The sequence below is a fragment of the Loxodonta africana genome, chromosome 10 (genome assembly GCF_030014295.1).
Source record: "Loxodonta africana isolate mLoxAfr1 chromosome 10, mLoxAfr1.hap2, whole genome shotgun sequence".
NCBI classification, from domain to species: domain Eukaryota; kingdom Metazoa; phylum Chordata; class Mammalia; order Proboscidea; family Elephantidae; genus Loxodonta; species Loxodonta africana.
Genome location: NC_087351.1, coordinates 106,663,012 through 106,690,511, shown reverse-complemented (window position 1 = coordinate 106,690,511; position 27,500 = coordinate 106,663,012). Strand labels below are relative to the sequence as shown.

At 36.4% G+C, this 27,500-nt stretch overlaps 1 protein-coding gene across 3 annotated transcripts in view; it reads right to left on the bottom strand.

Annotated features, from left to right (window-relative positions):
- UNC79 (unc-79 homolog, NALCN channel complex subunit) overlaps positions 1-27,500 on the bottom strand; it is a 202,209-nt gene that overhangs the window by 154,878 nt on the left and 19,831 nt on the right. The gene's annotated exons all lie outside the window — the stretch shown is intronic.

Below are 27,500 nucleotides of genomic sequence, written 5' to 3'. Positions count from 1 at the left end.
CACTCTGCTTTTTCACAATGTTATACTATACTATGCCTTATAGATTTTGGCACTAGGAAGAATTTCAAAGTGATAATAACTGAAATGAATGGTAAGGCATTCAACACCATTCCATTTTCTACTCCATGCCTTCAAATATGGAGACTAGAAAGATGAGTTGCTTGCCCAAAAGAAATCCATCTCTCTCATGTGTGACCCATACACTAAAAGTCTGCTAGTTTTCCACAATGGTTAAGAGCTAGGCTGCTAACCAAAAGGTCAGAAGTTCAAATGTACCAGCCACCCCTTGGAAGCCCTATGGGGAAGTTCTACTCTGTCCTACAGGGTTGCTATGAGTCGGAATCGACTTGATGGCAATGAGTTTTTAACTCAGTATACACCCAGAATTAGGGCAAGAAACAAGTGACCTGGGATCAATGAGAATCACAACCAATAATCATCATGATCCAGATTATGTAGCACAAAGTGTTAACAACATTCTGTCATAAAATAGTATAATCAGTTTATATGCTTCAAAGTAGGAGAGTTTTCTAAATTGCCATATTTAAATCTTCTATGACTATGATTTGCCTATCATATAAGAGTTTCCAGGTGAGACAATATCCTTAGTTAGTCAAATACCCAATTATAATGAAAAATCATTTATTATTGATGATCCAGACCTAATTTATACCACAAATAGTTTATGTAATTTCCTACAAGTGTCCCAATTTTAAATCTTTTCAGCTATTGCTAAACTAGGTATGAGACCATGTGCCTGATTGGGAATTCAAAAAAAATATGACCAACAGAGTCATCAACCTTCAAAAATATACAAGTTTACTTATCAAAAAAGAAGACAAGAAGTATAGACCAGATACTTCTACTATAATAACATGTCATATTGATTACATTTTATTAGAGAAAGAGGGAATAAATGAATAACTGAATGGATGAATGAAGAATAATGTGGGCATAGGCACACTGTAACTATAAGATTCACTTCTTATATGTGGAAAACTCAAGATGAATATAAAGACTGGCAATAAGTTTTCTTATACAGTTAGGGAAATTTAGAGATAATTATTGCCTTCAGCCAGTACATGGGTTGCAAATACATATGACACGTGTCTCGTTCCTTCAATTCTAAACTCATGATGGGCATAACTAACCTATTACAGCATTTTTTCTTGCTGAGTCCAGAAACGGTGTCAGAATCTTTCTCAGTACTGAGCTACAGGCAATCACCACTACTCAGAGTTGGCATAAAAGGTGAAATCTGCCAATCAGTACTGAATCCGTATATCATGAGAAAGTTTGCAGATTGCTTTATAAATATTAAGAAGATATTCTTGACACTTACAAGCAGGAGTAATATTCGAATGTGTGTGTACATATATAAATATATACGTATACATAGCCCATTGCTGTCGAGTAGATTCCAACTCATAGCGACCGTATACGACAGAATAGGACTGCCCCATAGGGTTTCCAAGGAGCCCCTGGTGGATTCAAACTGCCAACCTTTCGGTTAGCAACTGTAGCACTTACCCACTACACCACCAGGGTTTCCCCATATAAAAATATATACACACACATATATATGTATCTAAATACATATATATGTACATATACATATATATCCCCCACGTGTCTGTCTGTTTGTTGTACTGTGGGGGCTTGCATGTTGCTGTGATGCTGGAAGCTATGCCACCGGTATTCAAATACCAGCAGAGTCACTCATGGTGGATGGGTTTCTGCTGAGCTTCTAGGCTAAGACAAACTAGGAAGAAGGATCCAGCAGTCTATTTCTGAAAAGAATTAGCCAGTGAAAGCCTTACAAATAGCAGTGAAACATTGTCTGACAGAGTGCCAGAAGATCAGCTCCTCAGGTTGGAAGGCACTCAAAAGACGATTAGGGAAGAGCTGCCACCTGAAAGTAGAGTCAAACTTAATGACGTGGATGGAGTCGAGCTTTTGGGACCTCCACCTGCTGATGTGGCATGACTCAAAATGAGAAGAAACAGCTGCAAACATCCATTACTAATCAGAATGTGGAATGTACAAAGTATGAATCTAGGGAAACTGGAAATTGTCAAAAATGAAATGGAAAGCATAAACATCGATATCCTAGGCATTAGTGAGCTGAAATGGACTGATATTGGCCATCGTAAATAGATAATCATATGGTCTACTATGTCAGGAATGACAACTTGAAGAGGAATGATGTTGCATTCATTGTCAAAGAGAACTTTCAAGATCTGTCCTGAAGTATAACACTGTCAGTGATAGGATAATATTCATACACCTACAAAGAAGACCAGTTAAGACGACTATTATGCAAATTTATGCACCAACCACTAAGGCCAAAGGTGAAGAAATTGAAGATTTTTGCCAACTTCTACAGTCTGAAATTGATCAAACATGCGATCAGGATGCTGGTGATTAGAATGTGAAAGTTGAAACAAAGAAGGATTGATAGTTGGAAAATATGGCCTTGGTGATAGAAACGATGCTGGAGATTGCATGATAGAATTTCATAATACCAATGACTTCTTCATTGCAAATACCTTTTACAACAACATGAACAGCGATATACATATGAACCTTGCCAGATGGAATACACAGGAAGCAAATCAACTATACCTGTGGTAAGAGATGATGGAAAAGCTCAGTATCATCAGTCAGAACAAGGCCAGGGGTCAAATGCAGAACAGACCATCAATTGCTCATATGCAAGTTCAAGTTGAGGCTGAAGAAAATTAGTTCAAGTCCAAAAGAGCCAAAGCACAACCTTGAGTATATCCGACCTGAATACAGAGACCATCTCAAGAATAGATTTGACACGTTGAACACTAATGATAGAAGACCAGACGAGTTGTGGAATGACATCAACTACATCATATATGAAGAAAGCAAGAAGTCACTAAAAGGACAGGAAAGAAAGAAAAGACCAAAATGGATGTCAGAAGAGGCTCTGAAACCTGCTCTTGAACGTTGAGTAGATAAAGCAAATGGAAAAAATGATAGAGTAAAAAAGAGCTGAACTGAGGATTTCAAAGGGTGGCTTGAGAATACAAAGTATTATAATGATATGTGCAAAGACCTGGAGTTAGAAAACCAAAAAGGAAGAACATGCTCAGCGGTTCTGAAGCTGAAAGAACTGAAGAAAAAACTCAAGCTTCACATTGCAATACTGAAGAATTCTACAGGGAAAATATTAAACCACTCAGGAAGCATCAAACAAAGATGGAACAAATACACACAGACACTATACCAGAAAGAATTGGTTGATGTTCAACCATTTCAGGAGGTAGCATATGATCAGGAATCAATGGTATTGAAGGAAGAAGTCCAAGCTGCTCTGAAGACACTGGCTTCAAGTATCCAGGAACTGATGGTATACCAATTGAGATGTTTCAACAAATGGATGCAGTACTGGAGGTGTTCACTCATCTATGCCAAGAAATTTGGAAGACAGATACCTGGCCAACCGACTGGAAGAGATCCAAATTTATGCTTATTCTAAAGAAAGGTGATCCAACCAAATGCAGAAATTATTGAACAATATCATTTATATCACACACAAGCAAAATTTTGCTGAAGATCATTCAAAAGCAGCTGCAGCAGTACATCAACAGGGAACTGCTACAAATTCAAGCTGGATTCAGAAGAGGATGTGGAATGAGGGATATCATTGCTGATGTCAGATGGGTCCTAAATGAAAGCAGAGAATACCAGAAAGATGTTTACCTGTGTGTTACTGACTATGCAAAGGCATTCGACTCTGTGGACCATAACAAATTATGGATAACATTACAAAGAATGGGAATTCCAGAACACTTAATTGTGCTCATGAGGAACCTGTATGCAAACCAAGAGGCAGTTGTTCGAACAGAACAAGCGGATACTGAGTGGTTTAAAATCAAGAAAGGTGTGAGTCAGAGTTGTATCCTTTTCCCGTACTTATTCAATCTGTATGCTGAGTAAATAATCCAAGAAGCTGGACTATATGAAGAAGAATGCAGCATCAGGATTGGAGGAAGATTCATTAACAACCTGCGTTATGTAGATGACACAACCTTGCTTGATGAAAGTGAAGAGAACTTCAAGCACTTACTGATGAAGATCAAAGACCACAGCCTTCAGTACGGATTATACCTCAACATAACGAAAACAAACATCCTCACAACTAGGCCAATAAGCAACATCATGATAAACAGAGAAAATATTGAAGTTGTCTAGGATTTCATTTTACTTGCATCCATAATCAACGACCAAGGAAGTAGTAGTCGAGGAATCAAATGAAGCATTGCATTGGGCAAATCTGCTGCAAAACACCTCTTTAAAGTGTTAAAAAGCAAAGATGTTACTTTGAGGACTAAGTTGCGCCTGACCCAAGCCATGGTATTTTCAGTTGCCTCATATGCATCCAAAACTGGACAATGAATAAGGAATACTGAAGAAGAGTTGATGCCTTTGAATTATGGTGTTGGTGAAGAATATTGAATGTACCATGGACTGCTGGAAGAACAAACAAATCTGTCTTGGAAGAAATACAGCTACAATGCACCTTAGAAGCGAAGATGACAAGACTTCATCTTATGTACTTTGGACATGTTATCAGGAGGGACCAATTCCTGGAGAAGGACATCATGCTTGGTAAAGTAGAGAGTCAGCAAAAGAAAGGAAGGCCCTCAATGAGACGGATTGACACAGTGGCTGCAACAATGGGCTCAAGTATAGCAACGATTGTGAGGATGGCGCAGACCAGGCAGTGTTTCATTTTGTTGTACACAGGGTCTCTATAAGGCAGACCAACTCAACAGCTCCTAACACCAACAATAAATTATTTTGATTAAAGCCCCAAAAGGAGCAGAAAGGAGAAAATGTTCGCAGAAACATGGCCCAAATTTTTCAGATTTGATGAAAACTGTAAACCCACAGATCAAAGAAGTACAATGACTCCAAGGTAGGATAAATTAAAAGAAAACCACATCAAAACTAATCATAATCAATTGTTGAAAACCAGTGACAAACAGAAAATCTTAAAAGCAGCCAGGAAAAAAAACAAAAACAAAGGCCCATTACAGGCAGTCCCAGATTAGGAACAAGGCCCATTCCTAACTCTGTCTTTAAGTCAAATTTTTACGTTAAGTTGGAACAGTTAGGTACAGTTTGTATCCAATGTCAGTTAGCTAAATGTTTGCCTAAGTATATAGTGTACGTTTCTAGGCATAAAAAGCATTATAGAAACACTTCCAGATATACTAAAAAACATCCTTAACATAATAATACAGTAATAATAATAATGTTTTGATGTGTGTCACAACGTAGCACCCATTTGTTATTTTAAACCATTGTATGTACCTCAAATTTTTAATATAATAGGCTTTACAGGGTTGGTTTGTAACCACGGGTTGTACGTAAGTCAGGTGTTCATAACCTGGGCACTGTTTGTACTTACAAGGGAACAAAGATATGGAATATCACTGATTTCTCATCAGAAACCATGCAAGTCAGAGGACAATAGAATGACATCTTTAACAGGCTGAAAGAAAAAGTCTGTCAGCCTAGAATTCTATACCCAGTGAAAATACCGTTCAAAAATTCATATGAAATAAAGCCTTTTTCAGACAAACACAAATAAGAGAGCTCCTTGCCAGTTCAGCTCCTCTACAAGAAATATTAAAGGAAGTTCTTCGGGCTGAAGGAAAATGATAACCAGATGGCAGTTTAGACCCACACAAAAGAATAGAGTGCTGAACATAGAAAATATGGTGGATAACTACAAAACACCTTTTATTCATTTTAATATTTTGTTAAAAGAGAATTCAATTTTTAAACAGAAATAATTGCAATATATTGTGAGATCAATAGAAGTAAAATGTTTGATAAAAAGAACAGAAATGATGGAAGGGGAAAATGAAAATACATAGGATCCTTACATTCTGTGTAAAGTAATATATATTATTTGATGGTAGCCTGTGAGGTTCAAAGTACATACTGTATTGTAAACCCCAGAGCAATTTTTTAATAATAATAATCCAATACAAGAGATAAAATAGAATACAAAAAATACCCAATTAATCCAAAAGAAGGAAAGATATTAAAATGAACAAAGAATAGATGGAACACATAGGAAACCATAAGCAAGATAATAAACTTATGCCCAGCCATATCAATAATTACATTTAATGTAAATGGTCTAAAAGACAGAAATTGTCAAATAGGATTTAAGTTTTTTAAAAAAGCATGACCCAGTTATATGCTTCCTATGAGAAACATACTTGAAATATAAGACATAAATAAATAAAAAGTAAACAGCAAAAACTATACGATGCATAATCATGTGTGCTGTCAAGTTGATTCTGACTCATAGAGATCCTACAGGACAAAGGAGAACTACCCTGTAAGGTTTCCATGGCTGTAATCTTTATGGGAGCAGAACACCAAGTCTTTCCCCCGAGGAGCAGTTGGTGGATTCAAACCACTGACCTTTTGGTTAGCAGTCAAGCACTTAACCATTGTGTCAGCTTTCATAAGAAAGCTGAAATGTCTATATAAATATCAGAAAAGGAAGACTCCAGGGAAAAGAATGTTACCAAAAACAAAGGAGGATATTTCAAGATGATGAAAGGGTCAATTCATCAAAAAGGCACAATAATCATAAATATGCATGAATCTAATTACAGACCTTCAAGTTACATGAAGCATAAGCTGGCAAAAACAGAAAGGAGAAATATGTGATTTCATAACTGGAGTTGAAAATTTCAAAAATCTTTTGTCGGTAATTGATAAAACAAGCAGACATATAAAGTCAATAAAAATAGAAGACTTGAACAACATTCTCAAACAACTTGACTTAATTGATATTGATAGAAATGTCCATTCAAGCACTGTGGAATACACATTCTTTTCAAAGGAATATGCAACACGTACCAAGATAAACAGTATTCTGGACTATGAAACGAGTCTCAGAAATTTTGATGGAACTAAATCATAGAATATGCTCCCTGACCACAATGGAATAAAACTAGGAATCAGTGACAAAATGACATCTGGAATTCATCATATGTTTGTAAATTTAAAAAGACACTTCTAAATAATCCACGGATCAAAGAAGAAATCACAAGGATTATCTGAAATTATTCTGTACTGAAATACAGTGAAAACCCGACATATCAAATTTGTGAGATGCAAACAAAGCAATGCTTAGAGCTGTAAATGCTTATGTAAAAAAAATAGAAGAGGACCAAAATAAATCATCTATGCTTCTACCTTAAGATTGAAAGTGAGCAAATGAAACTCAATGTTAGTGGAAAGAAGGAAATACCAAAGACAAAACAGAAATTAAAAAAAAAAAACTAAAAGCAGAAAACCAATAGAAAAAATCAACAAAACCAAATACTGACTTTTTTAGGAAGTTCAGTAAAATTGATAAGCCTCTAGCCAGCCTGAGGAAGAAACAAATAGAGAAGTCACAAATTGCCGATATCAGAAATGAAAGGAAGGCATCGCTACATATCCTAAACACATGCCAATAAATTTGACAGCTAGGATGAAATGCACACATGCCTTGAAAGACAAAGATAACAAAATCTGACTCAATAACATTATAAAATTTAAATCAAATTGAATTTATAATGTAAAATCCTTCTAGAAAGAAACCTCTAAGCCCAGGTGAAGACGTGGGTGAATTCTATCAACCATTTAAGAAATAAACAATGCAAATCCCACATAAACTCTTCCAGAAAATAGAAGACAAGGAAACTTATTGAAAGCGGCCGGCATTACTCTACAAACAAAACCAAGTGAAAACATTACAAAAGGAAACTAGACTAGACTGAACTAGACTAGGAATAACTTTAGAAAAATATCTACAAGACCTGTACACTGAAAACTAACAAACATTGCTGAGAAAAATTAAAGAAGACCTTAAGTAAACTTAAACTTTAACCTTTTAATTTTAAATTTAAAACTTCTGCTTTTTGAAATGCCTAAAAAAGAAAGCCCCTAAGACATATTCACTATATATATAAAAAAAATTTATATATATATATATATGACAAAAGTCTTGTATTTTGAACTGTAATACAATAAGAGAAGCAACCCAATTTAAAAATGTTCAGAATCAATTGGCAAAACAGAGTTTATAAAGAAAATGGTCTACATTCTACTTTGGTGAGTAGTGTCTGGGGTCTTAAAAGCCCTATGAGCGGCCATCTAGGATACTCCACTGGTCTCACCCCTTCAGGAGCAAGGAAGAATGAAGAAAACTAAAGACACAAGGAAAAGATTAGTCCAAAGGACTAATGGACCACATCTACCACAGCCTCCACCAGACTAAGTCCAGTACAACTTAGATGGTGCCCAGCTACCACCACTGACTGCTCTGATAGGGATCACAATAGAGGATCCCGGACAGAGGTAGAGAAAAATGTAGAACAAAATTTTAACTCAAAAATAAAGACCAGACTTGCTGGCCTGACAGAGATTGGAGAAACCCTGAGAGTATGACACCCTTTCAGCTCAATAATGAGGCCACTCCTGAGGTTCACCCTTCAGCCAAAGTTTGAACAGGCTCACTGAACAAAACAAGACTAAAGGGGCACACCAGCTCTGGGGCAGGGACTGGAAGGTAGGAAGGAACAGGAAAGCTGGTAACAGGGAACCCAGGGTTGAGAAGAGAGAGTGTTGACATGTCATGGGGTTGTTAACCTATGTCATAAAACAACGTGTACACTAACTGTTTGACGAGCGTCTTAGTCATCTAGTGCTGCTATAACAGAAATACCACAACTGGATAGCTTTAACAAAGAGAAATTTATTTTCTCACAGTCTAGTAGGTTACAAGTCCAAATTTAGGACGTCAGCTCCAGGGCAAGGCTTTCTCTCTCTGTCGGCTCTGGAGGAAGGTCTTTGTCTTCAATCTTCCCATGGTCGAGAAGCTCCTCAGGTGCAGGGACCCCAGGTCCAAAGGACTCACTCTGCTCCCCATGCTGCTTTCTTGAAGTTATGAGGTCTCCAACTCTCTGCTTGCTTCCCTTTCCTTTTATCTCTTGAGATATAAAAGGTGGTGCAGGCCCCACCCCAGGGAAACTCCCTTTACCTTGGATCAGGGAGGTGACCTGAGTAAGGGTGATGTTACAATCCCACCCTAATCCTCTCAACATAAAATTACAATCACAAAATGGAGGACAACCACACATGGCCTAACCAAGTTGATACACAGATTTGAGGGGGGACATAATTCAATCCATGACAATAAGAAACCAGTTCTGTAAACCTTCATATAAAGTTCAACAAAAAGAAAAAAAAAAATGAGCAAAAGACTTCAAAAAAAAAGATATAAAAATTACCAATAAGCACCTGAAAAGATGCTCACTACCAACAGTCATCAGAGAAATGCAAATTAAACAACAATGTGATACTACTAAACAGTGGTCTGAATGTCTAAGGTCAAAAAGACTAACAATTGCAAGTGTCGACAAAACTGTAGAACAACTAGAACTCTAAAACATTGCTGGAGGGAGTGTTAAATGGTACAACCTCTTTTGAAAAACTCTCTGGACATTTCTCATAAGTTTAAACATCCGCTTACCATATGATCCAGCATCTTCACTCCTAAGTATTTATCAAGAGAAATAAATGCATATCTTCACCAAAACTCTTCTACATATTCGTAACTTTATTATTAATAGCCAAAAATGTCCACCAAGAGGTGAATTAATAAACAAATTGTGATATATCCACACAATGGGCTACAACTCAACAATAAAAGGAATGGTCTATACAACAACATGGATAAATCCCTAAAACAGTATGCTGAGTGAAAGATGGAGAAACAAAAATGATATTGGTGATTAAAATGCAAAAGTTGAAAACAGAAAAATACAGCCTTTGTGGTAGAAACAACGCTGGAGATCACATAATAGAATTTTGCAAGACCAACAAGAGGCACTTCAGACAAAACGAGGGGATATTACGTGGTTTAAAGTAAGGAAAGGTGTGCATCAGGGTTGTATCCTTTCACCATACTTATTCAATCTGTACGCTAAGCAAATAATCTGAGAAGCTGGACTATATGAAGAAGAATGCAGCATCAGGACTGGAGGAAGACTCATTAACAACCTGCAATATGCAGATGATACAACCTAGACAGCTGAAAGTGAGGAAGACTTGAAGCACTTGCTGATGAAGATGAAAGACCACAGCCTTCAGTATGGGTTTAACTTCAACATATAGAAAACAAAAATCCTTGCAACTGGACCAATAAGCAACATCATGATAAACAGAGAAAAGATTTAAGTTGTAAAGGACTTTTTTTACTTGGATCTACAGTCAATGCCCATGGAAGCAGCAGTCAAGAAATCAAAGGACATATTGCATTGGGCAAATCTGCTGCAAAAGACCTCTTCAAAGTGTTAAAAACCCAAGATGTCACTTTGAGGACTAAGGTGTGCCTGACCCAAGTCATGGTATTTTCAATTGCCGCTTACGCACGTGAAAGCTGGACAATGCATAAGAAAAACCAAAGAAGAATTGACGCCTTTGAATTACGATGCTGGTGAAGAATATTGAATATACCATGAACTGCCAGAAGAACAAACAAGTCTGTTTCGGAAGTACAGCCAGAACGCTCATTAGAAGTGAGGATGGCGAGACTTTGTCTCACGTAGTTTGGACATCTTATCAGGAGGAACCAGTCCCTGGGGAAGGAAATCATGCTTGGAAGGTAGACAGTTGGCGAAAAAGAGGAAGACCTGTGACTAGATGGATCGATACAGTGGCCAAAACACTAGTCTCAAACACAGCAAAAATTGGGAGAATGGCGCAAGACCTGGCAGCGTTTTGCTCTGTTGTACATGAGGTCACCATGAGTCTGAACCGACTCAATGGCACCTAACAGCAACAACAACATATGAATCCATCCATATGAAATTCTAGAACAGGCAAAACAAATCCATAATGACTAAAAGCAGGTCAGTGGTTGGCTGGGAATGTGTGGATTGATTACAAAGAGACACAAGGAAACTTTGTGGGGTGATAGAAATGTTCTATGTCTTGAAAACGGTGTTGGTTATCAAAAACGTTACTTAAAATGGATTCATTTTATTGCTTGAAAATTACGCCTCAATAAAATCGATTTTAAAAAGAAAAAAATGAAATACTAACCAAAAATATACCTTAGACAAAGGAAAGGAAACATTTATACTGAAGACTGAGGCAAAGCATATGTCTGGAAATGATCCACTCTATGTATCAAAATATTTCAGAAAATTGAGTGGCACATGCAAGAACACATGCCATCTGCATGAACACATGGCCTCTATAAAGACAGGAGTAGAAAGTTATAGAAATTTAAGGTGAGATGCAAAGTTAACAGAATGGGATAAAAACTAATTTGAAAAAGATAAATAATAAATGTAAGCAAATAAATAATAAAATTAGAAAGCACGGCTCAAAGCAATAAATAGCAGAGCTGATTTGGAGGGGGGAGAGGGATTAAGTACGTCATGAGAAAAACCAACCTGAAGAGCTAAGAATATAAAGACAAAGATAAATATAACATAGTGGTTATAATAGCTACAGTGCACAGAAAATATAAATCTGACCTAAGAATCATACATATTCCAGAAGAATAAACCAAAACAATTATAAGAAAAGCAACAATTTAAAACTTGATTCACGTGAAATTTCCTGAAAAAACTGAAAAGGGACCTAATTTAAAGATTGAAAGGGCTCTTCACATTACAGGCAAAATCAATGAAGAGATACTCAGATCCAGAATATTTAAGAAAAGTTCTTTTTTTAAAAAAAATAATAAGTAGAGTCTCCAAGCATTAAGGAAAAAGGGGGAGGATTCCTATGAAAGACAAAATCGTGCAGGTCTAGGATTTCTCTTCTATAACTCTAAAAGAAAAAAATAACTTTAAATGCCAGAAAACAATGAAGCAATATTTACTTATTTTTTCACAGTGAAGCAGAGTATTCTTTCATGTCTGAAGCAATAAAAAGACATTCTTAAATATGCCAGAGCTCAAAAAATATGACTTACATTCCACTGTTGGAAAAAAAAAAAAATCTGGGTTCCATTTCCAGAAATGACAGACAAGTAATTCAAGCCAATTTTCCTGTTGAGAAAAACCGGACAAGTTAAGAAAAAACAACCAAAGAGCCTTATTGGAGAGTTATGATCCAAAAGAAGAAGGAAACTTAAAGAGGTTAACCTAGCATTTGAGGCCTCTCTTCCTTCTTTGCCTATTTCCCTTTCTCCTATTCCACAAGAGGAGCAGGAATTTCAATAACCATTTTGGACAAGAGGAATAAAAATTGGAAGCCAGGGACCATCAAAGAGTGATAGGCCAGAAAATCTCCATAGGCTGTGGGTTGGGATCCCAAAGGGTTATACCCTCGGAAGAAAGATGGACAAGAAATAGACCAAAACTCACAGGCACTGAAGACCAGCTCTGAGTCACATCAAGGAAGAAAACGTCATATTTTTAAAGCTGAATTAAAGTTATTTAGATTGCTAATGCTCATAGCCTCCTCCCAGAAGCAAAAGTAACTCTCTGAAGGAGTATAACATCATCTGAAGCCTACAAATTATCTCTATAGTTTTTCATATACAATGCCTTGCACGCAATAACAAATAACCATACAAGAAAACAAAAGAAACGACAATAAAATCAGAAGATTCAGATAATTAAGTTATCAGAAGCAGACTTTAAATTAATTATGCCTAATATGTTCCATAAAATAAAACAGAATTTAGAGAGTTATCATCAGAGAACTGGAGATATATATATGGAAACCCTGGTGGCATAGTTGTTAAGTGCTACAGCTGCTAACCAAAAGGTCGGCAGTTCGAATCCACCAGGCACTCCTTGGAAACTCTATGTGGCAGTTCTACTCTGTCCTACAGGGTCGTTATGAGTCATCTGACATCAGCAATAATATTCCTCTTTCCACGTCCTCTTCTGAATCTGGCTTGAATTTCTAGTTCCCTGTTGATGCACTGCTACAACTTTTGAATTTTACTTGCATGTGATATTAATGATATTGCTTGATAATTTCCATTCTGTTGGATCACCTTTCTTTAGAATGGGTACAAATATGGATCTCTTCCCGTCAGCTGACCAGGTAGCTGTCTTCCAAATTTCTTGGCATTGACGAGTGAGCAATTCCAGTGCCGCATTCATTTGTAGAAACATCTCAATTGGTATTCCATCAATTCCTGGAGCCTTATTTTTCACCAATGCCTTCAGTGCAGCTTGGACCTCTTCCTTGAGTACCGTCAGTTCTTGATCATATGCTACCACGTGAGGCTTGAATTTTTTCTTCAGTTCTTTCAGCTTGAGAAATGCTGAGCATGTTATTCCCTTTTGGTTTTCTATCTCCGGGTCTTTGCATATGTTATCATAATACTTTGCTTTGTCCTCTTCAGCAGCCCTTTGAAACCTTCTGTTCAGCTCTTTTACTTCAGCATCTTTTCCTTTCACTTTAGTTACTCGATGTTCAAGAGCAAGTTTCACAGTCTCTTCTGACACCCAGTTAGGTCTTTTCTTTCTCTCCTGCCTTTTTAATGACCTCTTTCTTTCTTCATGTATGATGTCCTTGATGTCATTCCACAACTCTTCTGGTCTTTTGGTCATTAGTGTTCAACACATCAAATCTATTCTTGAGATGGACTCTAAATTCAGGTGGGATATACTCAAGGTCATACTTGGTTCTCATGGATTTGTTCTAATTTTCTTCAGTTTCAACTTGAACTTGCATATGAGTAATTGATGGCCCAATCCATAGATAGCCCCTGGCCTTGTTCCAACTGATGATATTGAGCTTTTCTATCATCTCTTTCCACAGATGTAGCCAATTTAAGTCCCGTGTATTCCATTTCTGGCCAGGTCCAAGTGTATACTTCCCATTTTTGCTGGTGAAAAAAGGTATTTGCATTGCTGTTGCAAAATTCAATCATGCAGTCTCTGGCATTGTCTCTGTTACCAAGGCCATATTTTCCAACTACCAATCCTTCTTCTTTGCTTCCAACTTTTGCATTCCAATCACCAGTAATTATCAATGCATCCTCATTGCATGTTCAATCAATTTCAGACTGCGACAGCTGATAAAAAATCTTCTATTTCTTCATCTTTGGCCTTAGTGGTTGGTGCATAAATTTAGGAATAAAAGTCGTAATAACTGGTCTTCCTTGTAGGTGTATGAATATTATCCTATCACTCATTGACAGCACTGTAGTTCAGCATAAATCTTGAAATGTTCTTTTTGACAATGAATGCGATGCCATTCCTCTTCAATTTGTCATTCCCTGCATAGTAGACCACATAATTGTCTGGTTCAAAATGGCCAATACTAGTCTATTTCAGCTCACTAATGCCTAGGATATCAATGTTTATGTGTTCCGTTTCATTTTTGACAATTTCTAATTTTCCTAGATTCATATCCATACATTCCAGGTTCCAATTAATGGATGTTTGCAGCTGTTTCTTCTCATTTTGAGTCATGCCACATCAGCAAATGAAGGTCCCGAAAGCTTGACTCCATCCACGTCATTAAAGTTGACTCTACTTTGAGGAGGCAGCTCTTCCGCAGTCATATTTTGAGTGCCTTCCAATCTGAGGGGCTCATCTTCCAGCATTATATCAGACAATGTTCTGCTACCATTCAAAAGGTTTTCACTTGCTAATTCTTTTCAGAAATAGACCGCCAGGCCCTTCTTCCTAGTCTGTCTTAGTCTGGAAGTTCAGCTGAAACTCGTCTGCCATGGGTGACCCTGCTGGTATTTAAATACTGGTGGCATAGCTTCCAGCATCATAGCAACAACAATCCCCCACAGTACAACAAACTGACAGACGCATTGGGTATCTCACCCTGAGATACTCTTTAAACTTGGAACTCAAATCACTCTCAGAGGTCACCTTTCAGGCAAATGACAAATTCGTCCATAAAATAAATAATACCACCTGTGAGTACTGTATGCGTCAAAATAACCATCCAGATGAAACCAAATGGTTAATATTTACCATAGACCAAAGATGAGAAGGCAAGGGAGGACAGGGAAGCTAGATTAACAGAAACAGAACAAACAAAATGGAAATAACAAGAACGCTGATATACTGTGAAGAATTTAACCAATGTCACTGATCAATATGTGTCTTAGTCATCTAGTGGTGCTGTAACAGAACTACCACAAGTGGATGGCTTTAACAAAGATAAATTTATTCTCTCCCAGTCTAGTAGGTTACAAATCCAAATTCAGGGTGTTGGCTCCAGGGGAAGGCTTTCTCTGTTGGCTCTGGAGGAAGATTCCTTGTCATCAGTCTTCCCCCGGTCAAGGAGCTTCTCAGGCACGAGGATTCCAGGTCCAAAGGATGCATTCTCCTCCCAGCGCTGCTTTCTTGGTGGTGTGAGGTGCCCCTGTCTCTCTCCATGCTTCTACCTTTTATACTCAAGAGATTGCCTCAAGACACAATCCAATATTGTAACTTGAGTACTGCCTCACTAACACAACTGTCACCCATCCTCCCTCATTAACATCATAGAGGCAGGATTTACAACACATAGGAAAATCACACAATACCAGGAATCAGGACCCAGCCTAATTGATACACATTTTTCGGGGGACATAATTCAATCCATGACAATATGTATATGTATAAAAAAAAAATTTTTTTATAGAAACTGTTAAATGAGAACCTGATTTCCTGTGCAAACTTTCACCAAAAACACAATAAAATATTTTTTTTAATAAAAGAACCAAAATAAATTCTAGAACCAAAAATATCAATATATGAAATTAAGAATTCATTAGATAGACTTTGGAAAAAATATTGGGTACAGTAGAAGAAAAGATCAGTGGATTTAAAGACAGGTCAATAAAATCCAAACCAAAGCACAGAAAAACAATTTTAAAAGAAGGAATAGAGCTTCTGAGACCTCTGCAACATATCAAATGTTTTAACAAGTTCCAGAAGGAGAGGAGAAAAAGAAAAGAGCATAACAAGTATCTGAAGAGATAACATCCAAAATGTTTCAAAATTTATGAATAACGTGCAACCACAGATTCAAGAAGCTCAGCAAACTCCAAAGAGAATAAGTACAAAGACCACCCCACTTACACATATCATAATAACACCAAGAAAAAACAAAAATTAAAAGAAAATCCTTTTAAAAAGGAGGAAAAAAATCACATTACATTCAGAGATGATATAATAAGAAAAAAAAATTTTTTTTTTTTTTAAAGAATGATGTCTAATTTCTTATCAGAAACAAGGAAGGCTGAAGACAATGGAATGCCATATTTAAAGCGTTCAAAAGAGAAAAATAATGTTCCTTTATCACAATGGAATTGCATTACAAGTCAAAACAAAAAGATAACTAAAAAACCCCCAATATTTGGAAATTAAAAAAATACTCTCTTAAATAATTCATAGCCCAAAAAAGATATAAAAGTATTTTTTAATATTTTGAAATGAATGATAGTAAAAACATATCAAAATATGTGATATATAGCTAAAGTAAGGTTAGAGGGAAATTGATAACTTTAAATGGATATATTAGAAAAATTTTAAATGTTGAAAATCAACAATCTAAGCTTTCGCTACAACAATCTAGGAAAAAGGAGAGCAAATTAAACTTAAGAAGATAGGAGGAAGGAAACAGTAAAGATAAGGCAGAATATAATGAAATAACTACAATACCAATAATAAGAAAACAACTCAATTAACGAATGGGCAAAGACTATATCAGGTACTTCATAAAATAAGATACACGAATGACCAGTATGCATACTAAAAGGTGCTTAACATCAGTCATCATGAAAACGCCAACTAAAACCGCAATGAGATACATACCACCAAAATGCCTAAAATTAAAAACACTGACAATTTCAAGTGTTGGCAAAGATGCAGAGTAACTGAAACTCTCATACATTGTTGAATGAAGTGTAAAACAGCATAACCTTTTTAGAGACATCTTTACCTTTTTTTATAAACTCTATGACTCAACAATTTCACTCTTAGGTATATACCCAAGAGAAATCAATGCATACGTTGTCCACAAAAAGCCTACTTACACAAGATGTTCATAGCAGCTTTACGTATATTGGACAAAAGTTGGAAACGATCCAAATATACATCAATAGGATAAACAAATTGTGGTGTGCTGATTCAACGGAATATTTATTCAGCAATAAAAAAAAGACTTCCAATATTTTCAACAACATGCATTAACTTCAGTAATATTAGGTTGAATCACTGAAGTCAGACAAAAGAAAAAGCACATATGTTCGATTCCATTTATATGAACTTGAATAATAAAAAAAAAAAGACTAATTAATCTATGGCGATAGCAGTGACTGACTCAGGGGAAGAAAGAGACGCTGACTGGAAAGGGACACGTCATTACATTCTGGGTGACGGTAACATTCTACTATTTCATTTGGATGATGATTACATGAAGAAAACTCATTTGTCAAAATGTACTCAGCTGTACACTGGATATTTGTGTATTTTACCACATATAAAATATATCTTAATAAAGTTATAACAAACTTTATAGCACTAACAAAAGAGACAATGTCCCACAATTTTCCAAAGTTGACAAAAGGCATCAAGTCATGGATTCTAGAAGTACTACAACCTCCCAAAAGACAAATATAAATAATGCCATAACTAATTATATCACAGTAAAGCTGCTAGAAAAACAAAAATAAAGAGAAATTTTTTAAATAATGAGATAAAAAGGCAGGTTATCTCAAAAGAGCAGCAATAACTGACAGCTATCTTCTCAATAGAAACAATGAAAATGAAAAGATAATGATATATCTTCAGAGTATGGAAAGAAAATGACCACAATCTAGAATTCTATAAATGTCCTCTAAAAAATAAAGATGAAATGAAGACATTTTCAGACAAACACAGAGGAAGTTTTTCCCCAGAAGAATGGCATTAAAGATAATATTAGAGAGTGCTATTCAGGAAAAAAGAAAATTAAAAATCCCAGATGGAAGCTTAGAGTGCAAAAAGGAAGAAGAGTAAGAAAAAAGAAAGAAAATCTAATGAATACTGATTGCATAGAAAAATAGTAATTATGTTTTGTGGAATTATTAAAGTACATATATAACATAAAAGCATATCATAGAAGTCAGGAGGGGATGCAAGAAGTTAAAATCTTCTAAGGGCCCTGTCATTTTACAGAAAAAGAAAAGTACTAATGTAGACTGCACATTGATAACTCAAGAATGCATGTTATAATCTCCAGGGTAACCACTAAAAGAATAATAGAAGACTGAATAACTCACTAAAATAAGGATGGGGCGATGAAATATTCAAATATTCTTAATCAATACAAAAGAAGGAAAAGGGGGTAGGAAGGCTGGAGAAATAAAAAGCACATAAAAATGGTGGACTTAAAACCAAACATACCAATAATTACATTACATACATATAGACTAAATGCTTCAATTAAAAGACAAATATTGTGAAAATTGAGTTAAAATTAGAACAATATGCTGCCTTCTTAGAGCAGTATAGGAGGTATTGGCCAGTGTAATAAGGAAAGTTGTGTGTCAGGGTTGTATCCTTTCACCATACCTATTCAATCTATATACTGAACAAATAATCTGAGAAGCTGGACTATATGAAGAAGAATGCAGCATCAGGATTGGAGAAAGATTCATTAACAACCTGTGATATGCAGATGACACAACCTTGCTTGCTGAAACTGAAGAGGACTTAAAGCACTTACTAATGAAGATCAAAGACCACAGCCTTCAGTATGGAATACACCTCAACATAAAGAAAACAAAAATCCTCACAACTGGACCAATAAGCAGTGTCATGATAAATGGACAAAAAATTGAAGTTGTCAAGGATTTCATTTTACTTGGATCCACAATCAACACCCAAGGAAGCAGCAGTCAAAAAATCAAAGGATGCATCCCATTGGGCAAATCTGCTGCAAAGGGCCTCTTTAAAGTGCTGAAAAGCAAAGATGTCACCTTGAAGACTAAGGTGCACCTGACCCAAGCCATGGCATTTTCAATCACATCACATGCATGGGAAAGGTGAACAATGAATAAGGAAGATGAAGAAGAACTGACACCTTTGAATTGTGGCGTCAATTGCCTATACCATGGGCTGCGAAAAGAATGAACAAATCTGTCTTGGAAGAAGTACAACCAGAATGCTCCTTAGAAGCAAGGATGGCAAGACTATGTGTTACACACTTTGGACATGTTGTCAGGAGGGATCAGTCCCTGGAGAAATACATCACGCTTGGTAAAGTACAGGGTCAGTGGAAAAGAGGAAGACTCTCAACAGGATGGATTGACAGAGTGGCTGCAACAATGGGCTCCAGCATAACAATGATTGTGAGCATGGCATAGGACTGGGCAGTGTTTCGTTCTGTGGTACATTAGGCTGGTATGAGTCAGAACTGACTCAACAGCACCTAATAACAGCGATATGCTGCTTACAAGACACACATGAATGGGAGGATAGAGAGAGAGGGAAGCCGGCAAAATTCTCACGAAAGGAGAGACTGAAAGGGCTGACTCAAGAGGGGGAGAGCAAGTGGGAGTACGGAGTAAGATGTATGTAAACTTATATGTGACAGACTGATTGGATTTGTAAACGTTCACTTGAAGCTTAATAAAAGTTAATTAAAAAAAAAAAAAGACACACATGATATATAAGAACACCAAAAAAAAAAAAAAAAACTTGAAAATAAAGGATGGAAAAAGTCATACCATGCAAACTGTCATGAAAGCTAGTATAGCTGTATTAATAAGACAAAGTAAATTTTAAGACAGAATTACTAGAGACAAACAAATGCATTTCATAATGGTAAAAGTTTCAATTCACCATGAAGATAACACAATTCTAAATTTGTATGCACCTAATAATACAGCTTCAAAATACATACAGTAAATATTGACAGAACTACAAGGAGAAATAGACAAATCCATAATCTTAGTGGAAGATTTTAACATTCCTCTCTCAGTAACAGATAGAAAAATTGACATAAATTCATTAAGAATACAGAAGACTTGAACTATACAAGTGGCATATTTGATTTAATTGACAGATATAGAAGACTGCACCCACAACTGCCAAGCAGAATTTCTTTTTAAGTGCACAAGGAACATTTACTAGATTGCCATATGCTTGGCCCTAAAGAAAGTATAAAAAAAAAAAAATGTCAAAGGAATGAAATAATGCAAAGTGTGTTGTCTGACCACAGAGGAATTAAGCTATAAATCAACACAAAAACATAATTAGGAAAATCCCCAGATGTTTAGAAATTAATCATCATCTGTCTAAATAACCCACAGGTCAAAGAAGAAGCCACAAAAGAATTAGAAATCAGCATAGTATAGGAGGTTTTGGCCACTGTAATAAGGCAAGAAAAAGAAATAAAGGCCTTAAAGATTGGAAAGGAGAAATTAAACCATAATTATTCACCAATAAGATAGTTATTTAAACTAAAACTACAAATAAATTATTAAAATTAAAAAGTGATTTAGCAAGGTTTCTCGAAACAAGATCAATATACCAAAAGTAACAGTACGTCTACATACTAGCAAGAAAGAGAAAGTGCAATTTTTTTTTAAAGATGTATCATTGACAATAACATCAGTAAAAATTTAAATATCTAGAGATAAACCACATGAGACTTATCAAAGATACCCACACAGAAAACTACAAAACCAAGTAAACTAAACCAAAACCAAAACCAAACCCACTGCCGTAGAGTCGATTCCGACTCATAGTGACCCTATAGGACAGAGTAGAACTGCCCCATAGAGTTTCCAAGGAGCGCCCGGCGGATTTGAACTGCTGACCTCTGGGTTAGCAGCTGTAGCACTTAACCACTACGCCACTAGGGTTTCTAAAGCAAACTGAAGAACGTCTAGATAAATAGAGAGCTATACCATATTCATGAATTGGAAGATTCAATATTATAAAGATGTCAGTTCCCCAAATTGATCTATAGATTCAAGGTAATCTTAATCAAAAACCCTACAATCAAAACCCCAGCAGTTTGAGTATATGTTTAACTTGACAAACTCTCTAGCTTGGCAAAGAGCTAGGAATAGGCAAGATACTCTTGAAGAAGGAGGAGGAAAAGGAGAAAAAGAAGAAGAGGTGGAAGAGAGCAACAACTACACGATGGTGGAACTTGCACTTTTGGATATCAGATTTTATTATGAAGCTACAGTAATTAAGACAACATGACATTGGTAAAAAAAAACAAATATGCCACTTGAACAAAATAAAAAATCCAGAGACAGAAACTATTAAATATACACTTCATTTTGACAAAATGGTACCACAGAGCAGTAAAGAGGTAAAATATTTTCAGTAAGGTGTTGGGACAATTGAATATTCATAAGAGAAAAAAAAATGGCCCTTACCTCACACTATACAGAAAAATTAATTCCGAGTACATCTTAATGTGGTAAGGAAAGATTTTCATGAACAGTACATAAAAAGCAGGAAATATAAAAGATTGTTCATTTCATTATATTAAAAATATGAACTTCAGCTCATCAAAAGCTATTAAGAGAGTAAAAAAGCAAGTCACAGAGTAAGAAAAGGTGTTTGCAACATATAAACTGACAAAGATTATATAAAGAAGCTATCCAAATGGCCAATAAACATGAAAAAGTATTCAACTTCATTAGCAATCAGTGAAATAAAAATTTAAATCACGATGAGTTACTTCTACACACCCTCCAAAATGGCTAGAATTTTAAAACACTAACAAAGTAAATTCTTGGCCAAATGTGGAAGATAAAAGAACTCTCAAACACTGCCAGTGGGAGTACAAATTAATACAAGCATTTTTGAAATATGACATTATCTATTAGAGTTAGATACAGGTACACCACCTGATGCAGCAATTCCACCCTAGGCATACACCTAACAGAACTCTGTATACGTGGGCACCTAAGAACACGCAGAAGGATGCCCATAGCAGCATTATTTGTAATAGTCAAAAACTGGGAACAAACCAAGTATCGATTAATGGTAGAATGGATACATAAATTGTGGTACATTCATTCCGTGGGATATATAAAGCAATGAAAATGAATGAAATACAGGTCTCCTGGACACCATGGATAAAGTACACACACACACACACACACACAATTCCATTTATATAAAATTCAAAAACAGGAAATCATGTTAGCTGTTACCTTTGGAGTGGGAAACCGAAAACCAAACTCACTGCCATTGAGTCAATTCCAACTCATATTGACCCTACAGGGCAGAACAGAACTGCCCCATAGGGTTTCCAAGACTGCAATCTTTATGGGAACAGATTGCCAGGTTTTTTTCTGAGCCACTGGTGGGTTAGAACCACCGACCTTTTAGTTAGCAGCCAAGCGCTACAACTGTGCCACGAGGGCTCCTTTTTGGAATGGAAGGAGGAGGTAATCTGACAGAGCACAAGGTGGAAGGTGTTCCGTGTACACTTATAATTTGTTCGTTTTACTGCATGTGTATAATACATCAATAAAAAAGTTTTAAAACATTTTTTAATTAGAGATAAAGTCAAGATCATAAAAAGATTTTAAAAATTAAGAACTCAAAAATGGGGTAGTTATGACATAAAAGAGCTGGTAGATATCCTGAAACTGAACTCAAAATCTAATTGTACAAATGGGGGGTTAGATAACTAGCAATCTACATCAAACCTGACCTTGCAATCCTACCTTCAGTTACTCTCTATCTGCTGTTGCAACAGACTCTGTATTGGAAATCCATATCCCATGCCACAACTTTCGTCCCATAGTTCAAATGGAAACTAAAAAAATAACTCATTCTGTTCTTTGCTGACAAAAGATAAATTATTTACTAGTTAGGACACTGTAACAAGAAAATTGCTAAAGAATTTCTTTCTCCCCTACAAAAGCATAGCTGCATAGAACAACATAATTGCAATTTCATTACCAAGTAACTTAAATGTTTTTGCATCTTTAAGAGTCATATTAATGGCCAAAATAATTGGAGTTGTTGTTGTTGATATATACTGTTGGTGTTGTTGTTAGGTGCCCTGGAGTCGGTTGCAACTTATAGCAGCCCCATATACAATAGAACAAAACACTGCCTAGTCCTGCACTATCCTCACGATCATTGCTGTGGTTGAGCCCACTGTGTCGATCCATCTCCTTGAGGGTCTTCCTCTTTTCTGCTGACCCTGTACTTTACCAGGCATGATGTCCTTCTCCAGGGACTAATCCCAAAGCATGTAAGACGCAGTCTCGCCATCCTTGCTTCTAAGGAGCATTCTGGTTGTACTTCTTCCAAGACAGATTCATTCATTCTTCTGGCAGTCCATGGTATATTCAATGTTCTTCGCCAACACCACAATTCAAAGGCATCAATTTTTCTTCGGTCTTCCTTATTCATTGTCCACCTTTCACATGCATACGATGCGACTGAAAATATCACTGCTCCGGTCAGTCACACCTTAGGCCTCAAAGGGACATCTTTGCTTTTTAACACTTTAAAGAGGTATTTGAGTTGGAATCAACTCCACAGCAATGGGTTCGGTTTTGGTTTTTTCAGCAGATGTGCCCAATGCAATTGATTTCTTGACTGCTGCTTCCACGGGCATTGATTGTGGATGCAAGTAAAATGAAATCCTTGACGACTTCTGTATTTTCTGTTTATCATGATGTTGCTTATTGGTCCATTTGTGAGGATTTTTGTTTTCTTTATGTTGAGGTATAATCCATAGTGAAGGCTGAGGTCATTGATCTTCATCAGTAAGTGCTTCAAGTTCTCTTCACTTTCAGCAAGCAAGGTTGTGTCATCTGCCTGTCGCAGGTTGTTAATGAGTCTTCCTCCAATCCTGATGCTGCACTCGTCTTCATACAGTTCAGTTTCTTGGATTATTTGCTCAGCAAACAGGCTGAATAAGTATGGTGAAAGGTTACAATCTTGATGCACACCTTTCTTGATTTTAAAACACGGAGTATCCCCTTGCTCTGTTGGAACAATTGCCACTTGGTCTATGTAGAGGTTCCGCATGAGCACAATTAAGTGTTCTGGAATTCTCGTTCTTCGAAATGCTATCCATAATTTGTTATGAACCACACAGTTGAATGCCTTTGCATAGTCAATAAAACACAGGTAAACATCTTTCTGGTATTCTCTGCTTTCAGCCAAGATCCATCTAACATCAGCTATGATACCCCTAGTTCCACATTCTCTTCTGAATCCAGCCTGAATTTATGGCAGTTCCCTATGAACTGCTACAACTATTTTTGAATGATCTTCAGCAAAATTCTGCTTGCATGTGACATTAATAATACTGTTCGATAATTTCTGCATTCTGTTGGATCATCTTTCTTTGGAATGGGCACAAATACGATCTCTTCTAGTAGGTCGGCCAGTAGCTGTCTTCCAAATTTCTTGGCATAGACAAGTTAGTGCTTCCAGCACTGCATTCGTTCGTTGAAACATCTCGATTAGTATTCCACCAATGCCTGGAGCCTTGTTTTTCATCAATGCTTTCAGTGCAGATTGGACTTCTTCCTTCAATACCATTGGCTCTTGATCATATGCTACCTCCTGAAATGGTTGAATGTCATTTTGGTACGGTGACTCTGTGTATTCCTTTCAACTTCCTTTGATGCTTCCGATATCGTTCAATATTTTGCCCGTAGAATTCTTCAATATTCCAACTCGAGGCTTGAATTTTTTCTTCAGTTCTTTCGGCTTGATGAATGCTGAGCATGTTTTTCCGTTTTGGTTTTCTATCTCCAAGTCTTTGCACATGTCATTATAACACTTTACTTTGTCTTCTCAAGCCACCCTTTGAAATCTTCTGATCAGCTCCTTCACTGCATCATTTCTTCCATTCACTTTACCTTTACGTTCAACAGCAAGTTTCAAAATCTCTTCTGACATCCATTGTAGTCTTTTCTGTGGTTCCTGTCTTTTTAATGATCTTTTGCTTTCTTCATGTATGACGTACTTGAAGTCATCCCACAACTCATCTGGCCTTCAGTCATTAGTGTTCAGTGCATCAAATCCATTCTTGGGATGGTCTCCAAGTTCAGGTGGGATATGCTCGAGGTTATATTTGGCTTTCATAGACTTGTCGCAATTTTCTTCAGCTTCAACTTGACCTTTCATATGAGCAATTGATGGTCTTTTCCACAGTCGGCCCCCCAGCCTCGTTCTAACTGATAATATCGAGCTTCTCCATCATCTCTTTCCACAGTTGTAGCCAATTTGATTCCTTTGTGTTCCATCTGCCAAGGTCCATGGGTATGGTCACCATTTTTATTGTTGAAAAAAGGTATTTCCAATGAATAGGCCTCGCAAAATTCTATCATGCAATCTCCGGCATCATTTCTATCACCAAGGCCATATTTTCCAACTATTGATCCTTCTTCTTTGTTTCCAGCTTCCACATTCCAATCACCAGTAATTATCAATGCATCTCGAATGCATGTATGATCAATTTCAGATTGCGGAAGTTGGTAAAAATTTTCAGTTTCTTCATCTTTGCCATTAGTGGTTGGTGTGTAAATTTGAATAATAGTCATATTAACTGGTCCTGCTTGTAGCACACAGATATTATCCTACCACTGACAGCATTGTACTTCAGGATAGATCCTGAAGGGTTCTTTTTGACAATGAATGCAATGCCATTCCTCTTCAGTTTGTCATTCCCAACATAGTAGACCATATGATTGTCTGATTCAAAACAGCAAATACCAGACCATTTCAGCTCACTAATGCCTAGGATACTGATGTTTATGGTTCCATTTCATTTTTGACAACTTCCAAATTTCCTAGATTCATACTTCATATATTCCACTTTCCAATTACTGATAGATGTTTGCAGCTGTTTCTTCTTATTTTGAGTTGTGCCACATCAACAAATGAAGGTCCCAAAAGCTTGGCTCCATCCACGTCATTAAAGTCAACTCTACTTTGAGGAGGCAGCTTTTCCCAGTTGTATTCTCAGTGTCTTCCAACCTGAGAGGCTCATCTTTTGGCACTATATGGGACAATGTTCTGCCGCTATTCGTAAGGTTTTCATTGGCCAATTATTTTTAGGAGTAGATCACCAGGTCCTTCTAGTTTAGTCTGGAAGCTTCACTGAAACCTGTCCACCATGGGTGATCCTACTGATATTCAAAATACTGGTGGCATAGTTTCCAGCATCACATCGACATGCAAGCCACCACAGTATGACAAACTGACAAATGAGTAGTGGAGATAAATACTAACAAATCCAAGAGAAACAAACATTATAGATCACTAAAACCTCATTAGCTTATCTTCCTCATAAGACCTGTGAATATTCCTGTTACTATGCCTAAGAAGCACTATGTAATTTACATACATATAGATAGATAAAATATGACAAATTGTTAACAAATATTGAATCGATGTGGAGGATACATGTGTATTTACAGTATTATTCTTCCAACTTTTCTGTATTTGAAAAATTTCATAATAAAAGGTTGGGAGAAAACCTTGTATAATTATAGACAGTATAATCTCATTTTTACTTAAAAATGTGTATCAAAAAAAAAAAAAAATGAAAGGAAATATACCAAATGTTAACCATGATTCATTTCTGGGTGGTGGTAGGTTTTTTTTTTTTTTTTTTTCTTGTACATTTCTAGAATCTTTCTATAAGCAAATTTTCCTATTATAAAAAAAATACTTTTTAAAAAGAAAATAAATCACTGGGAAAACATACAAAAGTTGCTGATCCCTAAGAAAGCATTTCATCTTGGAGCTTCTAAATCCCATAAAATTCTGTCTCAGTATCATTTTTATTATTAAGAGTATTTGAGATTGTAGTGTCATCTAAATACTGATCATATCCTTTATGTGTCTTCCATTGCAGCAGGCATTGCAGAAAAATTCTAATGCTCCAGCTAAAGTCTAATTAAAGAACTGAATTGACAGAAGTGACGTCACATTGTTATAGCAGAAAAACACAGGTTTTCAATTAAGATGATCTAGATTCCCATCCTAGCTCTGTCCCTTACTATCTGTGTGAACATACGCATATTACTTAAACTGTATCCCACTCCTCATTTTGTAGAATTGATATAAAAAGCCTACATTTGTAAGGATTAATTGAGAGAATATCTGTAAAACCTAATATGGTTCTTGGTCCATAAATTGTGATCCATAAGGAGAAGGCTATAAAATTAAATGAGATAATAAGCAGCTAGAACAATGCCTGGCGAGCAGCCTGAGCTCAGTAAACAGTAAATATAAGGACCACAATGACTAATTCTTTTCATAATCTTTTGTTTTCTATACAGAATATCATGGTATACTAAAATGATAGTTCCAAAAGAATGACTTCTCTGGTGCTTAGGGTAGTGCCTGGCATATGGTAGACACAAAATGCATAATAACACACTGTTGAAAGAATGGAAGTACGGATGTGTGGTTACAGTGAATGGTCTTAGAGCAGAGACATCTTGTTCAGATAGCCCAAGAGAA